This window comes from Macrobrachium nipponense, chromosome 9 (genome assembly GCF_015104395.2).
Source record: "Macrobrachium nipponense isolate FS-2020 chromosome 9, ASM1510439v2, whole genome shotgun sequence".
Classification (NCBI taxonomy): Eukaryota; Metazoa; Arthropoda; class Malacostraca; order Decapoda; family Palaemonidae; genus Macrobrachium; species Macrobrachium nipponense.
In genome coordinates, this window is record NC_061110.1 from 29018553 (window position 1) to 29032284 (window position 13732).

Sequence of the window (13732 nt, forward strand, 5' to 3'; positions counted from 1 at the left end):
AAACAACAGTTATCCACTGCCTATCATTCAGAAACTTAAGGTGCCTTAGAAAGGTTCCACCAGACATTGAAAAGTATGCTGACAAAGTATTGTTCTGAGTCAGGAAGAGAATGGGATGTTGGTTTACCATTAATGTTGTTTGAAGTTAAGAATGCTTATCAAGAAAGTATGGGATGATTTTTGGAAGAGAAGTTAGAGGACCGTTGAAGATTCTTGCAGAAAATTGGGAAGAAAACCAAGAGGAATGCCAAGGAGAGTATGTGAAGAACTTAAGGAAAAGGTTGAAAGAGATTAGAAAATTCTCTTTAGAAAACTTGAAAATGAGTCAAGAGAAAATGAAAAAGAGATTTGATGCTAACACTAAGCTAAGAAGTTTTAGTGTTGGTCAACAAGTGTTAGCGTTCTTACCAGTCAAGAGATTTCCCCTCACTAATAAATTTCAAGGTCCTTACAAGATAATTCAGAAGTTAAGTGATAGAACTTATGTGATTGAAACACCAGAAAGAAGAAGAAGACAAAAGAAGATACATGTGAGCCTCTTGAAACCATATTTCTCAGAAACTAAAACTGAAACTGTGTCAGTAACCCAAACAACTTTATCTACAGAAGACGATGATGGCTATGAATTGGAAGCTGCAAGCAAGATGAATAATTCTTCAATTTTGGAAAATTTGGAGGATAAACTGAAACATCTGAGTGTTGAACAAGGTGAAGACTTAAGTGAAATAATTAGAAGTTTTCCAGAAATTTTTTCAGATGTGCCTAGACGTACTGATCTGACCAAGCATGAAATCAAGATTCAAGAAGATGGAAAACCTTTCAAGCAAAGAGCCTATCGCTTATCACTGTATCATCGAGATGTTTTGAAGAAAGAAGTTGAGTATTTGCTGAACCCAGTTCAAGTCACTTCAGTTCTCCATGTGTGTTAGTGAAGAAACCAGATGGTTCATTTAGGATGTGTACTGATTATAGGAAGCTGAATTCTATCAGTGTGGCTGATAATCATCCTTTGCCTCTTATAGATCAGTTACTTGATAATATTGGGCAAGGCAAGTTTGTTTCCAAGATAGTATTGTTGAAAGGATATTATCAAATTCCCTTAGATGAGAATGCCAAGTTGCTGTCAGCTTTTATTACTCCTTTTGGACTGTATCAGTATACTGTTCTGCCGTTTGGTCAGATGAATGCACCAGCAACATTTCAATGAGTGATGGATAAACTGCTAGGATCAATAGAAGGAGTAGGTGTATACCTAGATGACATTGTGATTTACTCTACAACGTGGGAAGAACATCTGAAGATTCTGAGGAAAGTTTTCAAGAAACTACAAGAAGCAGGATTAACAGTCAACCTAGAGAAGAGTGAGTTTGGCAAGGCAACTGTACAGTATCTTGGGTTTGAAGTTGGGAAAGGCCTTCTTGCTCCAGTAAATGCTAATTTAGAAGGTGTCAGTAAGGCTACCCCACCTACTACCAGGAAACAGCTACAGAGATTTTTGGGGATGGCTGGATTTTATCGTCGTTTCTGCCCAAATTTCTCAGCCGTAGTAGCTCCCTTGACAGACTTAACTAGTCCCAAAGCTAAGTTTGTTTGGACTCCAGAGTGTCAAGAATCCTTTGAGAAGGTAAAAGCCTTTTTAACTTCAAGACCAGTACTTCAAGCTCCAGACTTCGACAAGAAATTTGTGATACAAGTTGATTCGTCGGACTGTGGTGTTGGAGCTGTTCTACTTCAAGAAGATAAAAATAATATCTACCATCCTGTGTAGTTCATGTCTACAAAATTGAAAAAACATCAGAAAGTATGCTCGACAATTGAGCAGGAAACTTTAGCCTTAATCACTGCATTGAAAAAATTTGAAGTGTATGTGAATAGACCTAGGAATGAAGAAATTTTAGTGTTGTCTGATCACAATCCACTATCATATATCCAGAGAATGAAAAACCATAATCAAAGACTGACCAGGTGGTCTTTGTGTCTGCAACAGTATAACTTAAGAGTGAAGCACATTAGTGGCAAAAACAATGTAGTTGCTGATTATTTATCTCGTTGCGAATCGTTGGATTCAACACCGTGATAAAAAATCTTCTGGGGGAAGGTATATTATATATTGCTACTTTCAAAATGCATATTTCTCCTCTTTGAAATATCATGTAGAATTGTGTAACATTTTTTCAGATTCCTAGATAGCTTAGAATAGGATGTTTTAAATGTTTGTTCAGATTTCGCATTGTATGTTATAAAAGAATATATATTATAACGTAGAATGTAAAAGAGAGAGATTTTCTTTGTCTGTTTGAAACTACGAATGTTTAACTTTTATGTCAACACTTTTAAGATTAGAGGGTCTGCGAGATCCGTTTCCTTTCCTAAATCTGTCAACGCTTTTGATAAGCGATCGAATCGAGTCTTGCCTTGTTATCAAAACATGTCAATCTTAATTATCGCTCAACCTCCGTTTCAGTTGGGTACACGTCTTTTTTTTTTTTTTTTTTTAACAGACTGGACTCATACGCGTATGTCTTTGATCAAAACCATGTGCATGTTACACATTTCTTTATGAAGATTGCGTCAGATTTCAAACTTTCTGGAAGCATTCGTGCCAAATAGGTTTTTTGTCATCCGCCCTGTCCAGCTTCCGTAAAGGAAGAGATTTCATTACATCTTAGAACCTCGAGGCATTAACATCTCGCTCTCTCTCTCTCTCTCTCTCTCTCTCTCTCTCTCTCTCACTCGACATCCTTGAGATTATATTAACGTAACGTAAATTGGTCACTCATAACTTAGAATTTCATATTTGATATTTCTTAGAGTTTATATTAACGTAACGTAAATTGGTCACTCGTAACTTAGAATTTCATATTTGATATTTCTTAGAGTTTATTTAGTGTTATTTAGTTTTTTTGGGGGGGGAATCTGAACAAACATTATCTCGTAACGGCGCCTGCTTTTTGTGAAAGTGTGAATCAAGCCTGCAGCAAAGCAAAGAAAGAAATTGGTATACCAGAAAGGTAAAGTGTGTTATATTTTTATTAGTTGCAACTAATTACGGTTAGGTGATTAACTAATAACTAATAATTGTTAGGAACAGTGATTAACTAATAACTAATATTTAATGGTTATGATGGTTTGGTTAACTATTAACTAATAACAGGTGGTTGTGAAGGTTTGGTAAAAACTGATGGTTATAATGTTTTGAGTGAAAAGATTTACACTTTTACACATTGAATATTTTTGTGTTTTGTGTTTGTTCAATTGTTTGTGCACTTGTTCATTTTCTTATTGAAGTGTGTCTTTTTATTTTATGTTTTCATTGCATTCACAATTTAATTGACTTAGTTATTTTCATTGCTTAATCATTGCACATTTAATTAAATTTAACACTTGTGAATTAATTTGCATTTACTTAGAATTCTTTTCAAGTTTTATTGTTCTTTAACACTTGTGAATTAATTTCAGATTTTCAATTATTGCCTAACACTTTTGAATTTCAATTGAATTAATTTTCTTGAATTTTGTGATAACTTAATTTTGATTTAATTTTACTTAATTTGATTCAAGAATTAATTAAACTTTACTTTGTTTTCAAGTAACAGTAATTTTCCCTGATATTGTGAATTTCACTTATAAATTTTGAATTTGATAATAAAATTTTGTATTTAAAATTTGTATAAGTGTTTTTATTTTTATACCAGTATATATGATTATGATTATATTGATGATAGGTAGAAACATAGAGTGGTAATTGATTTGCTTTCCTTCAGTTTACTTGAAGTGACTTAGAACCAGGGAAGTACTTAGACTTCTGAAATCAGGGAAATACTTAAACTTTTAAAGTTGTTGATGGAGTGATGCCCTTTGATTAATTTGATTACTTACAAGATTACCTCACACCTGTTTTGATGAACTTAGTCTGATTTTCTGCAATACTGGTAAGTTGTTAAGGGATCACTGTTGCCTTTAGAGTATTCAGTCTTTTAGTACATGTTATGAGGGTTCAGGTGTCTGGTTTTTGGTGAGGTACTATAGCTGGTTCACTTAAGGTAGATTCTTGGATGAGCCCTATTCTCACGAGACGTTTGTTTGGCGGCCGCTGATTGGCTGGTACCGGGAGTTGGGCAGCTCCCAGCCAATCAGCGGCCGCCAAACTAACGTCTTGTGAGAATAGGGCTCATCCAAGAATCTACCTTAAGTGAACCAGTTATAATTGATGAATGGTAACCAGATACTTGGCTCTTCGTAACAATACATACATATAATTTTTTTCTTCTTTTGAAAATGTACTGTGTGACACGACACATTCCATCCAGAGTGAAAGAGAACTGCTTTTGTTTGATTGCCAGTATCATTTATATTACGTATGTAGTTGTTAGTACTATTATCTTTATTAGTGTAAGATATACTAGTCTGAGCTGAACGACAGCAAGTCTTTAGGGGAAGATGATGAACGAACCATAGCCCATCTCTATTACACACAAGAATAAGTTCTTTAATTTCTTATTATTATTATTATTATTATTATTATTATTATTATTATTATCATTATTATTATTATTATTATTATTATTATTATTATTATTATTATTACTATTATTATTATTAACTAACTTGCGGAAGAGCTATCTCTTATGCAATTAATTTGTGCGCCAGCCTCTGCTCTTTTCCTTTCTGACTCTATGATTCCAACAAACATGTTATTGAGTAATGAGTTTTTAAAGGATATTGCCTAATATGCATTTGTATAAGGTTGAGGCGCGTCCTCCAACAACTATCTCCTGCTGTAGAGAACCCGTGGTATATCGAACAATAGTTATTGCTCCCATTCTTAGAATTATTTCTTCTTACTGTAGGTTATTTATTAAATTTTCTTGGATTCAAATTCCTACCGAAATGGAATGATTATGCTAAAAGGCGCTCTTTTTATTGAAATCCAGTACAAATTTTGGGCCCATGAGCTGACACATCTTTAGACTTTCTCTGATAAATGGAAGGGTAGGACCTTTTGCTTTCGTTATTAGTAAATCATTCCAACAATTTGCCAGAAGACTTGTTCCCCAAATTAATGAGTTTACTTGTTATCTGCTGATGTTCATCCGTGGCTCTCTGGGTTTCTGGGGATTTTATTACTCTATAAAATATGATGAAGCCATCAAAAGAAGTCGTATATCTTCCGTCCGCACCACGACTGACTGTTGTTCAGAGAGACAACATTTTCTGAAAATGTTTGTTTTGATGCTAATCTCTCTCTCTCTCTCTCTCTCTCTCTCTCTCTCTCTCTCTCCTCTCTCCTCTCTCTATGTTTTCATCATGCTGTAACTAAAGGTTATGCTTGTACATTCTTAGCGATCTGTAAGAGATACCACTGAACTGCACCTAACCGCTGTTGTAAGATAATACCGTTCTATTCATTTTTTAGCTCTAGATATAACTTTATTAATTATAGAGATAAAAGCGCAGTTTCACGACGTCTGCTGGGCTCAGTGGAGTGAGCGCTGGATCTTCTCGTGGCTTGCTTAAGTAGGCTAAGGAATAAATGCCCCACTTTTAGCTTGCAGTAGTAACTACAAGTGGGATTTTTTTTATACCTTATTTGCATTAGAGTAGAATTAAAAGGCACTGAAAAATTATCATTTTGAAGTTGATACCTTGCTGCTCTCTAAATTCCCTATGTGCCATACCAAACTGCTTTGGGGGGTGCCGATCGTAAAAAATATTTGCCAAAAATACACTAATCAAGACAGGCTAATGAAAAATTATCAGGCATTATTATGCACTATAATAACGCATATTCTCTGTGAGTTTTATCATCCTACAGGGAAAATTAATGATTTTATTAAAAAAAATGTGAAAAAAATGCAAAAATTCCGGGCCCCTCGTACTGAAGGTTATTTGGTGATTGGTGAGAAACTACAGTCTTGAATAGAAATTCGGTGTGAGAGAATGTTGGTATATCCACCTGGAACATGCACAAAAAAAATTATCAAAATAGAACAGTAAATAAGCACGTACCATCAAAAAAAAGAGCAACAACTTCAGGTAAGTTCAGCGAAAGCCCCGGCGAAATCGCAGGCTATACCTAGGAAGAAATATTCAGGAAAAATTCAAATCTCGATTTAGGGACAAAACCTTTTGAGAGTTTGTAGTTAATATGTCACTTGATAGCCTAAAACATCTAAAAAATTATATTATTTAGGACAATCAAAGAAAAAACCACCCCCACCTTTTTTTTTTTTTTTTTTTTTTTTTTTTTTTTTTTTTTTTTTTTTTTTTGTTTTTTTTTTTTTTTTAGGTGATTGTTTTCTTTGATTGTCCTAAATAAATATAATTTTTTTTTTAGATGTTTTAGGCTATCAAGTGACATAATAACTACAAACTCTCAAAAGGTTTTGTCCCTAAATCGAGATTTGAATTTTTCCTGAATATTTCTTCCTAGGTATAGCCTGCGATTTCGCCGGGGCTTTCGCTGAACTTACCTGAAGTTGTTGCTCTTTTTTTTGATGGTACGTGCTTATTTACTGTTCTATTTTGATAATTTTTTTTGTGCATGTTCCAGGTGGATATACCAACATTCTCTCACACCGAATTTCTATTCAAGACTGTAGTTTCTCACCAATCACCAAATAACCTTCAGTACGAGGGGCCCCGGAACATTTTATTTTTGCATTTTTTCACATTTTTTTTAATAAAATCATTAATTTTCCCTGTAGGATGATAAAACTCACAGAGAATATGCGTTATTATAGTGCTAATAATGCCTGATAATTTCATTAGCCTGTCTTGATTAGTGTATTTTTGGCAAATATTTTTTACGATTTTTTACAATCGGACCCCTCCAAAGTGGAGCCTACCCTTATTGCTTTCTTAAAATCCACCCCCACCCACAAGAATTCTTGCTTAGTTTTTATTAAAATATTAGACCAATATGCAGCCATGTTATCACAAGCATATTGAAGACTTCCAAATTCACTGATTACTCAGAAGAATCAGAACCAGTTTTCAACTCTATGTTCACCTCTCCTGTAGTTTCCTTGTTCACCAACTTACCATAGTCCAGATTTCGGATTGCATAACAACCAAAGGACAAAGATTTGTGAATAGATAAAACCATATGTTTTTTTTTTTCAATTTTGGTAGCTATTCATATGAGGAAACTTTCAGTGCAGCTATGAGATTGTCCATAATTTACTTCTGTATTAGCAAATCTGCTTAGCGTAGTCTTTTTAATTTTCACCTCTCCCCATAATTACTATTGACGGCTTAAAACTGGTCTTCTGCAAGAGGTATGTTTTCATGTTATTGGACAATGAAGAATTCTTAGAGTCAATATTCAAGGGAAAAGATGGAAACCGTTGTCCCCCTTTCGTAGATGTTTTGATAACAGAGAAGTAACGCACGATAATTCGTAAGTTATCCCTTCCTGCCTATAGGAGTGCTTTAGTAAGCTTATTTCTAGACAACACAGGCCATGTGATACTGAGCATTTAGAGTAAGAAGCAATGTGTGCAATCAAGTTTCCTTAGCCTTTCATATTCATTATGATTCATCAGCTCAGCCTTAAAAGAAGCTATGCCTAGTCGTTTCAAAGACAGGAGAAAGATCTTTGAACATCGATTCGAAAAGCTATGATAGAACTGTCTTCCTAAAAATGAGAAGAAATTACCTGCTGCTGAACATTCAAGACATCCCACAACTAACAGCAGTTCATATTTCACACCTAAGCTAGCCTGCACCGAACACAGCTCTCTGCTCAAGAGATATATGCAAAATGTATCCCTTTTAAAAAGGTAACCTGGCAAAATCTATTTTAATGATATTGGTGATACGTAACGGAGTCTGATGAGTTGAGGGACTGCTATACAGACATACACACATTTATAAACACACACATACATACATACATATGTATATAAATAGAGCACGACCCGCTAACGCGTAACCAAGGTGGCATAATAGACCTTAAATTATCTGTAACCAAAATTTACATTGTCGATCGTATGCAATATACAGGAGCTGTTCTGGAAGTTATGTATGTATGTGTGGATCCTGTATGTATTTGTCGTATGTGTGTGTGTGTGTGAGTGTGTAGGTATTTATGGGTCACATGCTGATTAGAGTTTTCTTCATCGTGAAAAAAAAAAACTTAATTGCTCTCAACAAAAACCTGTCTTTTGTCATCACCCACCTCGTTTCATCACCATATTTTCCTCATAAACTTTCTGGTGACGTATTTATGTAAACTTCGTACACTTTTTCCCCTTCGTCCCAACTGAGTTATAGAACTACCTTGGTAAATTAATTACCTTAATAATCGAGTAGTGTGGAAAGAGAGAGAGAGAGAGAGAGAGAGAGAGAGAGAGAGAGAGAGAGAGAGAGAGGACAAAACAAAATGCGGGATCAGATTATCACCTAATTTGACGGTGCTGATGTGTTAATAGTTTCTTTTGACTTTAATGGATGAAATTCACACCCTTTGAAGCGAAGTGATCAAATTGTACGGATGAAAGAAGGACCTCAAAAGCTCTCCAACAGTTCCCCTGGGACTCTAGAGCTTCGGTAATATTCTCTCCAACGAGTCCAATGAAAGGAAAATGACCCTGGTGGCACTGGGGGGAGATTGGAATTCCTAAAAGCACCATCTTAACAGTTAAGCTGGAGATGATGCTGGCCTTGGCGTTTGTAAGACTTATCGAATTGAAGTGAATATAGAGTTCAAGGCAAAGGCCAAGCACTGGGACCTATGAAGTCACTCAGCGCTGAAACGGATTGTGACAGTAAAATGTTTGAAAGGTGTAACAGGAGGATAACCTCGCAGTTGCACATGAATTAATTGCTAGGAGAGGGTGGAAAGTAAGATGGAAGTGAAAGAATATGAATGGAGGTGCAGTAAAGTGAGCGAAAGGGGTTGCAGCTAGGGGCCGAAGGCACGCTGCAAAGAACCTTAAGTAATGCCTACAGTGCACCGCATGAGGTACACTAACGGGGACTACCGCGGTTGGCGTTTGTAGGACGCGTTTTTGTAGTAGTGATGATAGACATTTCATCTTATATCAGTAGTAGGGCCTCAGTAGCGTGATCGGCATGGTCTTGACCTGCCACCTCGGTGGCCGCGAGTTCGATTCTCGGGCATTCCATTAAGTTGTGAGAGACGTGTATTTCTGGTGATAGAAGCTCACTCTCGACGTGGTTCGGAAGTCACGTAAAGCGGTTAGTCCCGTTGCTGAATAACCACTGATTCCATGCAACGTAAAAACACCATACAAACAAACTTATATCAGTAGTCTGAAATATCACTCCTTCTGAGCGATGAATTCGCGTACTTCTTTCTTCATCCTGAAGGGATTGACATTGACGCATTGAACATTCACACTCGCTACGACTCTCTTGAAGTATCTGAAATTTCAGTCTTTTTGAGGGATGGCTTCGCTTAGGTTTTTCTTCATCTTAAAGGGAATGACGTTGAAGCTTTAATGTCATTCGTACTTGCTACTTTTCCCTTGAAAGCGATTATTTTCAAAACTCCAAAGTAATTTAACGGGAATTTTTTTAGATATCACAAACACGCTAATTAAAGTAGCTGTTTATGAGAGGACCTTAGATGCAGGTATCACACTTTCTCTCCTTAATACTAACAACATCTCTCAGGTTGCAAATGCAACGAAGCTATTCAATATTGATATATAAAATCTCTAGACATTTGGTTCCACGGAACACTCTAGACTAAGCAAATCAAGCAGTGCATCACGTTTATATAAAATCGTCAGTTGACAAAGAGTTCTCTTCTTCCATATAGTTTATCTAAGCCTGAGTTTCAAAAGAAAGCTCGAAATACCAATGGATAACAGGCTTTTTTAACTTAAACAACTGATCACGTCTACACACACACACACATATATGTGTGCGTTTGCCCCTCTCTTTAAACTTGTGTAACATTATTCCTATTTCAGAATAGGTCATAAGCGTTGATATTTTTCTGCATATAAGATACCAGTAGCATATTCTCTTGTTTTCGTTATACTTGTTAAAAAGCATCTTGTTAAGGTCACTCTTCCATTTAAAAAATCAGGTTTAGGCGGGTTCTACCCAGGGTCTTAAAAAAAAGAAACTTAAGAGCGAAGAGCGTATTTTATACTGTCAGTGGAACGGACCACATGCTGAAACCAGGCAGGAGAGTCAGTGAGAATTTTACCCTTGTCTCATATGCAATTGACAGATGAGGCGCTCCTCTGCTACTCGCAAGCTAGAAGAAACGGGAAGTGCTCTATAGCCAGTCACGTAAATCATTCATGCCTATTCACTATCTTCGTGTGGATCTTAAATGGCAATAGCAAGTAGCAAATTCCGTGTCATCTCTCACCAATAAGCTTACGCATGCGTCGTGGTACATTTGGGAATTTATACCTACTGTATTTGTGTATGCATATTTATGAGAGAGAGAGAGAGAGAGAGAGAGAGAGAGAGAGAGAGAGAGAGAGAGAGAGAGAGAGAGAGAGAGAGAGAGAATTCTACGCCTACCATTCATGAGCCATACTACCCAAGATAAACTGATTGCAGCAGATAACTGCGGAAGTGTGGTTAACTGTCATCATGTCAGCTATTGAAATATGAGGTCGCTCGTAAATTGATCTAATTGAGGCCTGTTTTGCTCTTTCGCAACGGAAGCTTCTCCTCATCGAGTTGACATTCGAGGCCGAAAAGCGAGATTGAGCTATTTGCGGCTCTCTAATCACCCATAGCTCTCAGCACCCATCCACATATCAGCCGCCAATGAGCAGTGGATGGATTTGTGCCAGGGGCATCTCATCCAACGACACAAGATGCCAGTGGGTTCTGACACGTTCTCATTCTCACTTGTGACATGACGTCTCGAAATTCCCTCTGTAAAACTTGTTGTCGATGCAATGGTTCTTGGGGAATTGTGACCACAGATTGACAGGCTCAAACTGTGCTCAGTGTGCATCGGTCCGCAGTACTGAGAGGTCACGCTGGGTTTGGTTTCCGCTGGCTTGTGTGTTTGTGTTAGTATTTTGTTGCATATTATTGAGAATGCACCTTTTGAGGCAGACAATTTTGGAAAGGGGTGGGGTGAGGGGCGGTGGTTGGTGAGGGATGACATTTTGACATGGGCCAAAAAAGCTCGGGAACCTCCGCTGGCGTTCGTTATCTCTACTCTAGTTCACGAGTGAGGCGCTTTATTGAGGTCTTTGTAATTGATTGATTGACGCAGATCTCAGGTATGATTCATGTTCTTTATGACGTCATGCTTACTGGTCTCACAGCTTTTGGGATCTCGGATCATTGGAGTATTTACGTTAGGCAGTTAGCGAGGCTCTCTACAAGCGCTCTGCATGACGCGCTTCATCACGCCCTTCTCGATCTTGTCCTCACATTTCATAACGAAAGAACGCCTGAAGGTCTTTCATGTTTTCAAATTCAAATTCCGATTCAAATTACATATATTTTTAAAATTACTCAAGACGGGGAAAGTCTTAAGTAAGAATAGTTTCTCTTGGTTCCTAAAGGTCTGTCCACACTAATCCGAAACATTGTTTGCAAACAAAGTTTGGAAACATTGTTTTGCAAACAATGTTTCCTGTCCAGACCTCAGTTATCGTCATGGTACCAGTCGGTGCAATAGCCTCTGTATCCTACTTGGCTATTTTAATGCACTCGCGGAGAGGAGAGAGAGAGAGAGGAGAGAGAAGAGAGAGAGAGAGAGAGAGAGAGAGAGAGATTGGTGAGGAAGTTTTTAGAAAAATGGAGCGTGTCATGCTGACTTGCTTCTAGCGGAATTGAAAATAGATACATTTATTTATACACGTATACATACATACATACATACATACACACATACGTATATATATACTCTGTGCATGTGTATATATACATGTATGCATGCATACATGTAACAGTAACATATATATAAAATATACATACATTATACATGTGTATATTAGACATTTACAGACAAAAATAATAAACGTTTTCCATTCTGAATGGGAAATAAATATGCGGTAAAAAGTGTTTGCAAACTGTGTTTGCAAACAATGTTTCTTAGTGTGGACAGGCCTTAAATTAACAGGTAAACAGTGTGCTCTCCTCGCAGTCTATCGGTTCTTTAATTAAGCTGATCCTTCACTTCTCATCAACTTTGTCTTTATTTTCATAGTAATTGTTTAATATGACTCACAGGAGTATTGTTATTAAATAAACTGCCGTTACAATAATAATCTTATGATTCGTCCCAAGTTTGACGGACCGGCGTAAGCCATTTTTCCTCAATTTGAGAAAATGGTCTTCCAAGATTTTTATATCATTCAGAGCTTCTGACTAGCTCATCTTTTTTTGGAAACTGTGTTGGAAAATCTGACAACGCAGACAGCTGAAATTTTGATATGTTACAGAGAATAACAAAAGCTGAGACACTTTGACTGGAAAACTCAAAAATTTAAGACAATTGGGATACGCCAGTTCGTCAAAACAAACGACCGGTTATATAATTAGTTAGCAGTATCTCTTTTGATCTGGAAGCACATGACAGTAAATACTTCGCACTCATTAAAGATTAAAAAACACAGCATTTCTGTGAGATGTTGTAACCCTAATCTATATTTCTACATTTTTGTTACAAGTTTCCTCAACAGTCATTTGTCAGTCTTATGGATAATACTGTACTTCAACAGTGGAATGTAAATTTAGAACCACAGATTTCGTGGCAAGTTACAGTGGGTGTATAAACATTTTTCCTCTGGAGGAGATGGAATACCTTTGGCGCATAAATCTTTCTTTGTGGTATTATAAAAACGACAAAAGCTTTTGTTAAAATAACCAAGTAAAATTTTTTTTATACAAGTTATCCATTTGAACATTTAGTTCAGATTTATAGATAAAACAGTTTTAATATTGAGGATCTATAGTTTTTTGTTGTTGTTCAGTTTAGTTCGTTTATATAATTTCACGTCTAAATTTTATTAAAAATCTCGGAATTTGCAAAACCTAAAAATAGATACGAAAGCAGGTGTAATAGCTACCGTATACAGCCATGTCAGAAAGGGTGACTAATCAGGGAGACAAATCTGTGTAATTTAATAGGATGAATTTTTATTTAGTGAAATGACGTTCCAGCTTTAGAAAAGAAAAGAAAAGAAAAGAGAAGAAAAGAAAAGAAAAGAAAAGAAAGAAAAAAAAAAAACTTTGATTGCCAACTATGAGCAAACTCTGATGCTGCTTTTTTTTCTGTGACCACAAGAAAAAACAAACACTTTGCAAAATTTGCCTTTAGAAATTGACTGACTTTCTTTCGCGAACGCAGGGAGGAGGAAAAGTGAGCAGCTGAGAAGTGAAAAGCAGCAATTATGTGGTTTTAATCCCGGTCGCCATAGAAGAAATCATTGGAATTTTCGTATCCCTTCTCCGGTGAGCCGAAATACCTCAGGTAAGTGGATTCACTGTATTATTAGGGGGTTGTGGTGGACCATAATGGTTTTGTACCTTCTTGAGGAAATGGACATCTTGGTTATGTTTTTCCGAAGAAGAATGAGTGTTCGGAAAAATTTGTAAACCTCTTTTAGATGAGGAGATTTTAAATGTCCGCATAGTTCCCCTAAGTGAGATTTATACTCTCTTGAGATAAAAATATGATTAGGTTATATTAGACTGAAAGCGAAAGGGGAAAGCGATGTGGCACATAAACATTTGCGGAGTACAAAGAGCATTACATCTGTTGACTAAGATA

General features: G+C 36.5%; 1 protein-coding gene across 12 annotated transcripts in view; it reads left to right on the forward strand.

The window, feature by feature from the left end:
- The window catches only part of LOC135218373 (calcium-activated chloride channel regulator 1-like), a 376124-nt gene that overhangs the window by 113427 nt on the left and 248965 nt on the right, over window positions 1-13732 (forward strand). For 2 of the 12 annotated variants that reach the window (XM_064254639.1, XM_064254640.1), the window contains exon 2: window positions 13107-13432. The exons of 9 other annotated variants lie outside the window; for them this stretch is intronic. The gene's annotated coding sequence lies outside the window, so the exon portion shown is untranslated. The remainder of the gene's footprint in view (window positions 1-13106; window positions 13433-13732) is intronic. One more of the 12 variants, XM_064254641.1, reaches the window with a different exon arrangement.